Raw genomic sequence first — 12,492 nt, 5'->3', positions numbered from 1 at the left:
GCGCCCTTAGCATGGTATGGGAAATCGATTCTTCCTGCAAACTTCCAGAAACCAATTTCGGTTTCTGCACGTGGAGGAAGAAATCGCAGCATGCTCCATTTTTCTACGGATTCCATATGGACGGCTTTTGAAGTCAGTGGAAGCCGTCCAATCTGCAGCCCCTCCACAATCAACGTTGCGGACAGGTTGTGGATTCCGTGTTGTTGTCTAGCAACGGCGCAGGGAAAAAAAATCTGTACTGCGCGTGTGTGCCAGTGAGCCGCTGGGTCCATCCGCAGTGCAGATTACCCGGTGACCGACCAGGTACATGCAGATCCGGCTCTGCAACCATAAATTGGACAATTTTTAAATCATATGAACAATATGCGGTTTGATTTGCATTTATTTCCTAATAAAAGGTTGTAGTTCAACACTTTTTTCCCCCTCAATCATAAAAAAGTAGACATTAAGGGCTCCTTCCCACGGACGGATTTCCGCCATGTAATACGTAGCGGAAATCCGCTGCGTTGCCCGCAGCTATTAGGTTCTATTGAACCTAATAGCTCAGGGCTCACGGTGCGGAATTCCATTGCGGAACTCACCCGTGACATGCTCTATTTGCCGCAGGTGTACGCGCGGACAGCTTCCATTGCAGTCAATGGAAGCCGTCCGTCACACTACCTTCCACTGTAGCACAGCGGAAGATAGCATGAAACCGCTTCCCCGCCTACCACCGCCGCGTCATATGACGCTGTGGGCGTGTCACATTGAAGCGTCATGTGGGACGTAGGACGCCGGATCTGCAGGTAAGTATTGGGGTCTCGGGGGCGCCGTGGCAGGCTCTGCCGTGGAATTCCGTGGCTGAGCCCGTCATGGCCGTGTGCAGCCGGCCCTAGCGTATGAAAGCAGCCAAAAATGTTCCATTGACCGCAATGTTAAAAAAAAACCATTTCCTTAAGTTTTTGTTTAATGGGACAGAAAAGCATAGAAGGAAAAAAATATACATACACTTTGCTAAACATAATCAGACATTTCCATTGTTTGACCGTGTAATTGCCCTTCTACACAGTCCAACAGTCGGGTAAACGACTGCATGAGCTCTGACATCACTGCCAAGGTCGTTAGCGCTCGTGCAGAGCGTTTACACTGACAGACTTCACTCCTGGATTGTGGACTTCTTGCTCCTTCTTCTATGTGTAGCACTGAGCAGCGAGTGTTACACTGAAGACAAGCCCGTGTTCCAGCGATGGTTTTTATGCTGACTGAAATAGCCTATACGTCTATTAAACGCTACGTTTTCACCTGTTTTTTGGATTAAAAACGTGCATTTGACAGCTGTTCATACTAATCCCTTAGGGTGCCTTCACATTTGCGATACAATCACAACGCGAGGTTGAGTGAAAATGCAGAATTATGAAACTCATGCTTTTCAATGGTTTTATTCCCATTTGCGATGTTTTCTGTCCTGCAATGTTGCGAGATTTTAAAAACACTGCCTGACCCATCTTTCCGCATTTTCCTTTTAAAAAAAAAAAATCACCCATGTTTCCCTATGGAGCCTCATTTTATCGCGTCACCACACAAGAACTTGCAATTTTTGTGCAATGCATTTTTAATATTAGAAACTCCAATCGTTAGAAAATCACAAGCCGCAGAAACGCACGATATTTCACAAGTAAAAGCATCGCTGACTCTCAAAAAAGGCCTGACCAAAACTGCGATTTTGCCGCAATTTTTTTGCGGCGATATCACGGTCACCAGTGTGTAGGAGCCCTTAGTGATGAAGGTTGTTTGTACCTTAATGACCAACTCATTTTTCCTTTTTTTTTTTCCATCATCGCATTCCAGGATCCATAACATTTTTATGAGGGCTTGTTTTTTGTGGGACAAGTTGTATTTTCTAATGGCATCATTTTTGGGTACATATAATGTATTTTATACCTTTTTTTTAAAAAGGGGATTGGGAAAAACAATTCTGTCATTTGTTTTTTGGATTTCATTTTTGCGGTGACACCAAGTTTATAAAACTTTTTTATGTGTTGCTATTTTTGTACACAATTTTTTTTTCTTTTAAGATTTGCTTTTGTGTTGCCGCATTCCAAGAGCCATAGACCGGCTGCACACGATCAGGTCTGATTCCAGATCCGTAATCCCGCAATCGGAATCCAAACCCTGTGATCGTCCGGTGCCCCTTCCCCCCGTACCTGTCTGTGCTGCGTATGGTCTGGGCGGCTCGCTATCAGACATGCGCAGTACACATTTCCCCGGGTCGTCGCTAGGCGATGATGCGGAATCCGCGCCCTGTCCGCAATGTTAGTTGTAAATGGGCCCCAGCTCAGACGGCTTCCATTGACTTCAATGTAAGCTATCCATGCGTGCGGAGCCCGCAGAAAAATAGAGCATGCTGCGATTTTTCCCCAGTGAGCGGAAAATCGGAATTGATTTCTGCTCATGTGCAGGAAAGCGCATACTATGGACGGTATTTGCTGTACAATCCGGAGGGGGACGCCCGACCTGGACTCCGTAATGCAAATATGCCCGTATGCAACCTGCCATAGTATTTTTATTTTTCCATTGACGGAGCTCTATGAGAGCTTGTTTTTTTGCAAGATGAACTCTAGTCTCCATTAATCCAATTTTTAGGAACATAACATTTTGCTTTTTATTCCTTTTTTCTAAAGGCAAGATTAACCCCTTAGTGCCCAGTCCATAGTGTTTTTACGTCCTGCTCAAGTGGGCTTTAATCCCTGAGGACGTAAAAACATGCTTCCTGCAGGGATTAAAGCCACGTGGGCTATGGACGTGACAGCTCCATGCTATTGGTGCCCATAGGTAGCTGACAGCATGGAGCTGTCATCCTGGGCCGCGAGGAGTCCCCCCGGCAATGCGATCGGCGCTATCTCATGGATAGCGCCGATCGCATTAAAGTGCAGAAAAGTTTTTAAAAAGTTAAAGATTCACCTGCCCTATGGATCGGATCCATGGGGGCAGCTGAAAATACTCACCCCGGTCCTCCGCGCTGTTCTGGTCCTCTGGGACCAGACGCTGGCCTTCTGCGCATGCGCACCACGTGGCATTACGTCAGCCGCATGCGCAGAAGGCCCGGAGCCGTCGGAAATTCGAAATCTCCTAGCTCCTGTCTCCTGAAGGTAGCCGGGAGGCAGGAGATGTCACCGGGGACCGCGGTGAGCTGTCCCCGGTCCTGTGATCGCCGTTATCTAATAAATAACGGCGATCATGGAAAGTGTAAAGAAAAGTGAAAAAAAGTTAAAGTTTCACCTCCCCTCATAGATCGGATGCATGAGGGGAGGTGAAAATACTCACCCCGGTCCCCCATGAAGCCCGGCAGAGATCAGGACCCGCCGCATGCGCAAAAGCACGGAGGACCCGGTACATTTAAAATTCTCCTGCACTGGGCTGTGAAAGACAGCCCAGTGCAGTGCAGGGAGATGTCAACGGGGACTGCTGTATGCGGTTACCAGTCACATGATCAAAGGTAGCTGAAAGCTTGGTGATGTCATGGGGGGCGGTGTGTGGTATGGAGAATGACGATCACGGAAAAGGTAAAAAAAAAGTTGAAGTTTCATCTCTCCTCACCGATGCAGTCCTCCTCCACAGACCTTCCCCGACTTCTGCGCATGCGCCTGCCAGCAAAATGACGGACACAGACGCAGGAGCCGGGAAGCCCAGGAAATTTTAAATCTCCTCGCTCCTGGCTACCAACGGTTGGCGAGAGCCTGGAGCAGTGACCGGTGGCCTCGTTGAGTGGTTCCCGGTCACGTGATAAAAAAGGTGGCAATCTGCCTTAGGCCGGTCTCACATGACCAGATAGAAATTGCGGATTCTGTATGCGTTTGATCTGCGGTAATCCGCGGCTCAGTCAAATGCATTTGATTACACAATTCCGCTCAAATTAGCAGGTCGGAATTACGTAATCCACTCGCAGAAACCTGAATGCAGCTTCACTCCCTATTTAGCCTTGAGAACCCTTTGATCAGCATTACCTTTTTCAGCAATTTGGGATACAGTAGGTCTTCCCCAGGAGTGGACTCGATGGACCAATCTTCACTCTGCAGTCACGTCAATGAACCTTGAGTACCCATGATGTGGCCAGTTCACGGGTTTACAGCTTCCATGAACAAATTTGTGGGTACTAACCACTGCATACTGAAAACACCCCAAACCTGCCGTTTTGGACATGCTTTGAACCATTTGCCTAAGCATTTCAACTTGGCCCTTATACAGGTTGCTCAGAATCTTAAAGGGGTTGTGTCGTTACAATTAAAACATTTTTAATGGCTAGACACGAGTTGAAAATAGAAGGAATACTAACCTGTTTTTGGCTCCCGCTGCCCCACTACCTGACGTGGATGAGGGTGAATAGGCATTAATCTGTACCTCAGGGCTCTTTCACACAAGCGTATTTCGGCTGCCGTTTTAACGGACGTCCGACCTACACTTTGATCTGATGCGTTTGTGTGCCAATTCAGACGGCACGGGCCCCAGCGCACAAACGCCGAGGCCACAGTGCCGTTGCCAGTTCCCTCCCCCTTTCTGGCTCACCTTCTCTCTCCTCCCCTGCGGCTGTTTGCAATGGGAGCGGAGCTCCCGCCCCTTCCCTGCAGCCAGTGTGGTAGACATGATGATTAGTCAGCGTAAAATGTCTATTGATTTGTAATGAACTGAAAGTATTACGCAGCTGTAGTGATTTGACTCTATAGAGGCTAATGACTGCATAATTTCATTATGGTAGTTGCTGGACAATGGCATGGTGAGAGATGTGTGGTATAAGGTTAGCTTAATAAGCTTATTACATAAGTTGCACAAACAGCCTCTAAGAGTTAAAAGTCATAGTATTACAGGTATACCTGTATTCAATACTGGGTGTTTTTCCAGCCCTTTTCCATCCCCCACACAGAAACTTCTCCAACAAAGAGATACTTTCAGTTTTGACTGCATGTTAAGACAAAGGCTCCTATGTACATTGGACTTGAGAGAGGTGTGGGGAGGGGGAGGGGGGATTCTGTATAATCCAGCGAATAAGAATATGTATATGTTACTGTTGTAATCTGTTGCACGCCCATAAAGGCACGTATCATGTGTTACAATAAAAACCTGAGGCTCTTGTAACTCGAGAGAGAGCTGGTTGGGATTCAAGGCTGATGACTTGTGTCTGACCGGATTCTTTCATTATGTGTGCACACTATACAATTTGGAAGCTACAGAATACCCTGAAACCTGCTGGAGGAAAATATGATCCAGCTCACCAGCAATTGAAAACAGACGGGGGAGGAGACCAGCAGGACTGAGTTTAGTAGTTACGCTGCTAAACTGCCTTCCACCTCCCTTATCCGGCCGATGTCGTTGGCTCCTATAGGAGCCTATGCAGTGGCCGACGTATTCCGGCCGGAAAGATAGTTCGAGGACTATCTTTTCGGCCCAACGTAAAAGCGACCAGCGCTATATTAGCCGGCCGCGGGAATACGGCCATGTGATTTGATGCATTGGAATCCATGGCATCAGATCGTAGCATATAGCGGCCGGCCGTGAAAACGTGGGAAAGAGCCCTAATAGAAATAAAAGTGTTGGTAATATCAAATGTTTCCTGGAGGCTGCAGAAAGTCTTGCACATAGAAGGGATGAATTGGAGATCCTAATGACAGGCATAGAGTATGATGTAGTGTGGATGACAAAACGTGAAAACGTGTCAGTACAAATAACAGGGCCAGACAGAGGTACCTCTCTAAAATTCCCTAGATTCATCCACGTAGTTCTTCTAGTATTGAAAAGACTTCTACTCAAACATTGGCTTTTGCAAACAATCCCAGGAATAACAGAGCTGGTAGCCCAACTTAACCCCTTAGTGACCAAGCCTGTTTGCGCCTTAATGACCAGGCCAAATTTTGCAAATCTGACATGTGTCACTTTAACATGGAAAAACACCAGAAAGGTTTTGCATATCCAAGCGATTCTGACATTGTTTTTTCGCCACATGTTGTGCTTCATTTAGGCGGAAAAAATAGACCGATAGAATTTGTGTTTATTTATTAAAAAGCGCCAAAATTGGGAAAATTTTGAAAGAAATCGTCATTTTTTCACATTTCCAACTGCAATATCTTAAATATGTGCAAACATAATATAGAAATTTTTGCTAAGATTTATATTTACACCCATTTATTTTTGGCGCACATTGGAAAAACTTTCGTTTTTTTTAACCATTTAGGAGACGTACAAATTTAACATTACTTTTTAGCATTTTGAGGAACACTTTGTTTTCCTACACCAAGCCAAGATTGGAAAGGCTCATGAGTGTCAGAATAATAGATAGCCCCACAAATTACCATTTTAAAAACTACACCCCTTAGTGTATTCACTGAGGGGTGTTATGAGTATTTTGAACCCACATTTTTTTTAAGAATTAATTCAATTTAGAGGAGAAAAAGTAAAATTTCATATTTTTGCAAATCTATCATTTTAAAGACATATTTTTTTCCTATAGTTTACATGAAAATGAGGATGTACACCCCAAAATGGATACCCGTTTCTCCAGTGTTCAGAAATATACCCATTGTGGCACTAATATTATATCTGAGTCCACAACGGGGTCCAAAATGAAAGGAGTAGTCAGTGTCTTTCAGAACAGAAATTTTGCTTGAAGTCCTTTTAGACCCCATAGCACACATGTAGAGTTCTTGAGCACCCAAAAACATAGAACACCGCCACAAATTACCCCATTTTGAAAACTAGACCCCTTAAGGAATTTATCTAGGGGTGTACTGCATATTTTGACCCCACAGTTTTTAAATGAATTTAAGCCAAGCAAAAGGAAAAAATTAGGATTTTCGTTTTTTGGGCAATTCTGTCATTTTAAAAACAGCTTTTTTTTGTACAGCACACATATAAATGAAGACTTGCACCCAAAAATGGATACGCCTGTTTGTCCCGTGTTTAGAGACATACCCATTGTGGCCCTAATCTTATGTCTGGATGCACAACAGGGCCCAAAATGAAAGGAGTAGTCAGTGGCTTTCAGAACATAGATTTTGCTTGAAGTCCTTTTAGGCCCCATTACCCACTTGTAGAGATCTTGAGCACCCAAAACCATATAGAACCCCCACAAATGACCCCATTTTGAAAACTAGACCCCTTAACGAATTTATCTAGGGGTGTACTGTGTATTTTAACCCTACAATTTTTGAATAGATCTAAGCAAAGCAGTAAGAAAAAATTACGATTTTCATTTTTTGGGCTATTGCGTCAATTTAAAAACAGGTTTTTTTGTACAGCACATGTATAAATGAAGACTTTCACCCCAAAACGGATACCCCTGCTTGTCCCGTGTTCAGAAACATACCCATTGTGGCCCTAATAGACTTACAGGACACATGGCTAGGCCTACAATGAAAGGAATACCCGTTGGATTTCAGGGTACAAGTGAATAAATTCCAGGCCCCATTGCCCACTTATAGAGCCATTGAGCGGCCAAAACTATAAAGAACCCCCACGAATGACCCCATTTTGAGAACTAGACCCCTTAACGAATTCATCTAGGTGTACTGCGTATTTTGACCCCACAGTATTTGAATGAATCTAAGCAAAGCAGAAGGAAAAAGTAACGATTTTCAATTTTTTTGGCAATTTTTAAAATTTAAAAACAGTTTTTTTGTACAGTGCACATACGAATGAAGACATTCACCCCCATGTGGATCCCCCCGTTTGTCCCGTGTTCAGAAACATACCCATTGTGACCCTAATTTACTTACAGGGCCCATGGCAAGGCCTATAAAGGAGGGAACACCCGTTGGATTTCAGGGCACAACTGAATAAATCCCAGGCCCCATTGCTTACTTGTACGGAATAAAAATTGACTCCCTAAAAATTTACACTTACACACACACACCTTAGATAAAAGTAATAATGTGAACTGTGTGGTATTTCCGAAAACAGGGGTAATTACGGAGGCTGGTTGGAATGGGCACATGGGGCAATAAAACCGGTATCCCCCCTCCTCTCATGCTTTTTGGGGGTCATTTCTTGACCTCAGTGGCGGGTATGGGGTGTAAAAAGTGGCGTTCCATGAGTCTCCGTAAGCTTGATGAGGTGCGGCGGTCTCACATAGAAGGCGCTCAACAAGCTGCTCCTGGAACTGCAGGAAGGCTAGCGTTCCCGGGGCTTCTTGTAAAATACGTATCACAGGTAACGGTCTGAATAACGCCGGGCTCAACGCCGTAGGCGGAAACTGCTTGCGGAGGCCAGCAGCGGATCCTGGCTGTGAGCTCGACTGTGACCCTGCGTACGGCCGCGTAATTTACTGCGCATAACTGCGTACTCACACAGGCGGTCATGCACAGTAGCTTTTTTTTGTTTGTATTTCCCGCACCGTCGTTTAGCGATGACGTGGGTACCCGCAGCCCTTATACAACGTAGTTGCGTATGGGCTGCCGGTATATCCGCGATACAATAGAACCTGCTGCGTTCTCTTTTCTGCGACTGGATTACGCCATTCCAACCCGCTAATGTGAGCGGAATTGTGTAATCCAATGCGATTGATCTGTGTATTACCGCGGATCAGACGCATGCGGAATCCGTAATTCCTATCCGGTCATGTGAGACCGGCCTAAGGTAGATCTCTACCTTTTTATCACGTGACCGGGGACCGCTCAACGAAGCCACCCGTCACTGCTCCAGGCTCTCGGCGACCGTTGGTCGCTGGGAGCAAGGAGATTTTAAGTTTCCTGGGCTCCCCGACTCCTGCGCATGTGTCCGTTGTTTTGCCAGCAGTCGCATGTGCAGAATCCGGGTAAGTTCACGGATGAGGATCGCGTCGGGGTGCAAATATGGAGGCCTCCGGTAAAAAGTTTCATCTCCTCTCACTGATCGCATCGGTGAGGGGAGATGAAACTTCAAATTTAAAAAAAAAACTTTTACGTGATCGCCATTATCCATTGTATAACGGCGAACACGTGATCAGGAACCACTCACCGTGGCCCCCCGTGAAATCTCCAGGCTCTTGGCTCAGTTTTGTAGCCAGGAGCAGGGAGATTTTCAATTATCCTGGCAATCCACAGCTTTTGCGCATGCGTCCGCCATTTTGGCGACGGGCGTGTGCGCAGAAGCTTGGGTAAGGTCCGCGGATAAATCTGGGGGCCTTATGTGCGTACTTTCATCCTACCTCATGGATATGATCCGTGAGGGGAGATGAAACGTACGCTTTTTAAACTTTTTAAAAACTTTTAAAAACTTTTTTAACTTTTTTTTTTTTTTTACTTTTTCACACTTTTTTTTTTAACTTTACATGATCACTGTCATCCATTGGATGACAGTGATCATGTCCCTGGTGACATCCCTCTGCTCCGGGATACACATGGCAGCCAGGAGCAGAGGGATTTTGAATTTCCCGGGGCTCGAGCCCCTCTGTGCACGCGCCCGATGTCAATCATCGTCCACAATAGTAAAGGAGGGACTGCAGCACTACCAAAACAGCTGAAAAAACAGCTGAGGGAAAATGGGGGAAAAAAACCCCCAATGAGTGCACGCCTATCCAGACACTGGACTCCAAGTGTCCATAAATGAATGCATGCAATAAGTGTAAGAAAGGCAGCACACTGGAATAGATCCTCTTACCAGTAGATGTCCATAAGAAGGTTTTTATTCATGATCCACATACAAAAAAGTGCGCCGTTTCGATCATCCGCTGTGATCTTTCTCAGGCATGTCAATCATCGGGCGCGCATGCGCAGAGAGGGACTTCGGGACATCGGGGAGGACTTAGGTGAGTATTTTCACCTCCCCTCATGGATCCGATCCATGAGGGGAGGTGAAACTAGCACTTTTTTTTTTACTTTTTAAACTTTTTCGCCATCGCTGCTATCCAATAAATAGTGGCGATCGCGGTAACACCTCCTGGTTCCCAGCTACCTTCAGGAGCCGGGAGCCAGGAGGTTTTGAATTTGCCGGGGGCTCCCAGGCTTCTGCGCATGACGTAATCGTCCGGCGCGCATGCACAGAAGGCCACCGGCGGGTCCGGGAGGACCAGATCTTCAGCCAGCAGCGTGGAGAAGGCGGGTGAGTATTTTCAGCTGCCCTGATGGATCCGTTCTATCAGGGCAGCTGAATATCTATCTTTTTTCACAGGTTTATTTACTTTTTTGCGATCGGCGCTATCCATTGGATAGCGCCGATCGCAATGCCGAGGGGGGGGGGGGTCCCCGCAGCCCGGGATGACAGCTCCATGCTGTCGGCTACCTGCGGGCACCGACAGCATGGAGCTGTCACGTCCAGAGCCCACGGGGCTTTATTCTCTGCAGGAGACGTGTTTTTACTTGGGCAGGACGTAAAAACACTATGGGCTGGCGTTAAGGGGTTAAACACCTCCTATTAAACATGGACCAAGTGGAGGCACAAAGAGAAAGCAGCAAAAATATAAAAAAAAAAAAAAAGGCAGATTTTACTCCAGTCACACTACACTGACCAGGAAATCAGAAACATAGTCACTACCTTTCAATGTATAACTTGGTATCTAATGGAGGATGCTAGAGACTCTCTGGGAAGACTAAAAATCAACAGAAGGCAGGATAATGGGACAGACCGGAATGGAATACGAGACGTAAGATAGGGTCTGGACGGGTGGAGTAGAGGCGAGGAAGACGGAAACATTAAAAGTTCAGGTTATTTTCCTTTTTCCTTCTTTAATTAATTTTTTTTTGTTTCCTTTTGCCTAATTTGAAATAAATATTTATACAAAGATAGCGGAAGATGAAAAGTGATGAGTGAGCCATAATAAGGAAATGGTGCAAGAGATCAGTATGTTTAATATTTTATTTCCCAAAGTGACAATGTAAGGGCTTATTCACACATCCATATATCGGCCGAGTTTTCACGCCCGGCCGATATACAGTGTCCCTTTCTGCAGGGGGAGGAGGCGGGACAGGAGCAGTGCACTGAGCTCCCGCCCCCACTCCACTATTTGCATTTGGATGGGACAGGGTTGAACTTAGTTCCGCCCCCACCCCTCCCATTCAAAACAGTAACAAGGGGCAAAGAGGGGGCGGGAGCCCAGTGCACTGCTCGTGGACCGCCTCCTCCCTCTGCAGAAAGGGACACTGTATATCGGCCAGATGTTAAAATCCGTCCGAAATACGGATGTGTGAATAAGCCCTCAGGCATATCTGTAAATGCAAAGTTTGCGAAAGAGATCATTGTATTGTTCCAAGATGTACTTTATTTCTGTATTTCTTTTTTGAATTGTAATGTTTACAAAAACTCAAAATAAAAAACATGTTAGTAAAAGGGGGAATGGGATTAAGTTGTGTCAGGCTGGCAGCAGCAGCACCAGTAACTATAAGGCCGCCTGCAGACGAGCGGGTCGGATCTGGCGGCGAGAATTCTCGCCGCGGGACCCGACCAGAGCGCCTGCAGAGACGGGCGCGTACTCACCCGCGCCCAGCGGCCCCGGCTCTTTCATGTGCCGGCTGCCGGCGCATGCGCAGACCGGAGCCGCGGCCAAACCGCGGCCGTCTGCATAGGAGTGCGTATTGTAATGCACTCCTATGCAGGCTTTGAGCGGCGGAAATCTCGCCGCGGGATTTCCGCCCGTGTGCAGGCGGCCTAAGGCTGGGTTTACACTGGGCGGATTTGCCGTGGAAATTCCGTCCATTGCCGCTAATCCCAAGATTAGCCAGCCATGTGGACATTTCTCAAAAATCTTGTCCACACAGGACGGCAAAGCCAGCAAAAGCCAACGCTGCGGATTCGCCATCCGCAGTATGTACATTTTTTTCTTCCTTATAGAGGAGAGCACGGCCGCAGCGAAAAAGCGTGCGGCCAGGCCGCTTTAAAACCCGCAGATAAGTGCTGCGAGTTTTGAAGCAGTGGATTCCCGGCGGAAGTTTTGCGGTTTTTCGCTGCGGCCAAACCGTAAGATTTTCGCCCGGAATCTGCCCAGTATGAACCCAGTCTAAGTCCTAAAAGGGAAGTGAAGCCACCTGTGGAGAAGTTGGCCAGAAATGTCAGAAGAAGCAAATCTCTGTTTGTTAGTCAGATGAATCTTGTGACAGTTCCGTTAGCAGAAAACACTAAAGGCAGTCGAGGACCAACGCAGAATGGCAGGGTGCAGTTAGGTCAATTGAACAGTGCCTTTTGCTCGCACCTGTGGGGGGCATTGAGCTGCAGCACCATATCGAGGTACGCCACTGGTGTGGTTACTACAAAGAACTGCTGCTAATTTTCTCGAAGAACTTTAGAGAGGACAAAGACATCTATATAAGAAAGGCTTCTTTAGTTCACATGACCATATTATAGACTAGCTGATATACCCAGCTTCGCCCGAGTTAATTTGGTACTGGTGTTTATCTGGTGTTCACACGGAAAATCTTATGAAGTCGTGGTTACTTTAGAGATACCGAGGAAAAACATATGTTCACCATTTTGCATAGTTCTCTGCGTTACACCCAGGAAACACCACGGGAGGTAACCATGCGACGTTTCCTTTATATAACAGGACATCAGGAAGTG

The sequence above is a fragment of the Eleutherodactylus coqui genome, chromosome 1 (assembly GCF_035609145.1).
Source record: "Eleutherodactylus coqui strain aEleCoq1 chromosome 1, aEleCoq1.hap1, whole genome shotgun sequence".
Lineage (NCBI taxonomy): Eukaryota > Metazoa > Chordata > Amphibia > Anura > Eleutherodactylidae > Eleutherodactylus > Eleutherodactylus coqui.
This window is presented reverse-complemented; position numbering follows the sequence as displayed.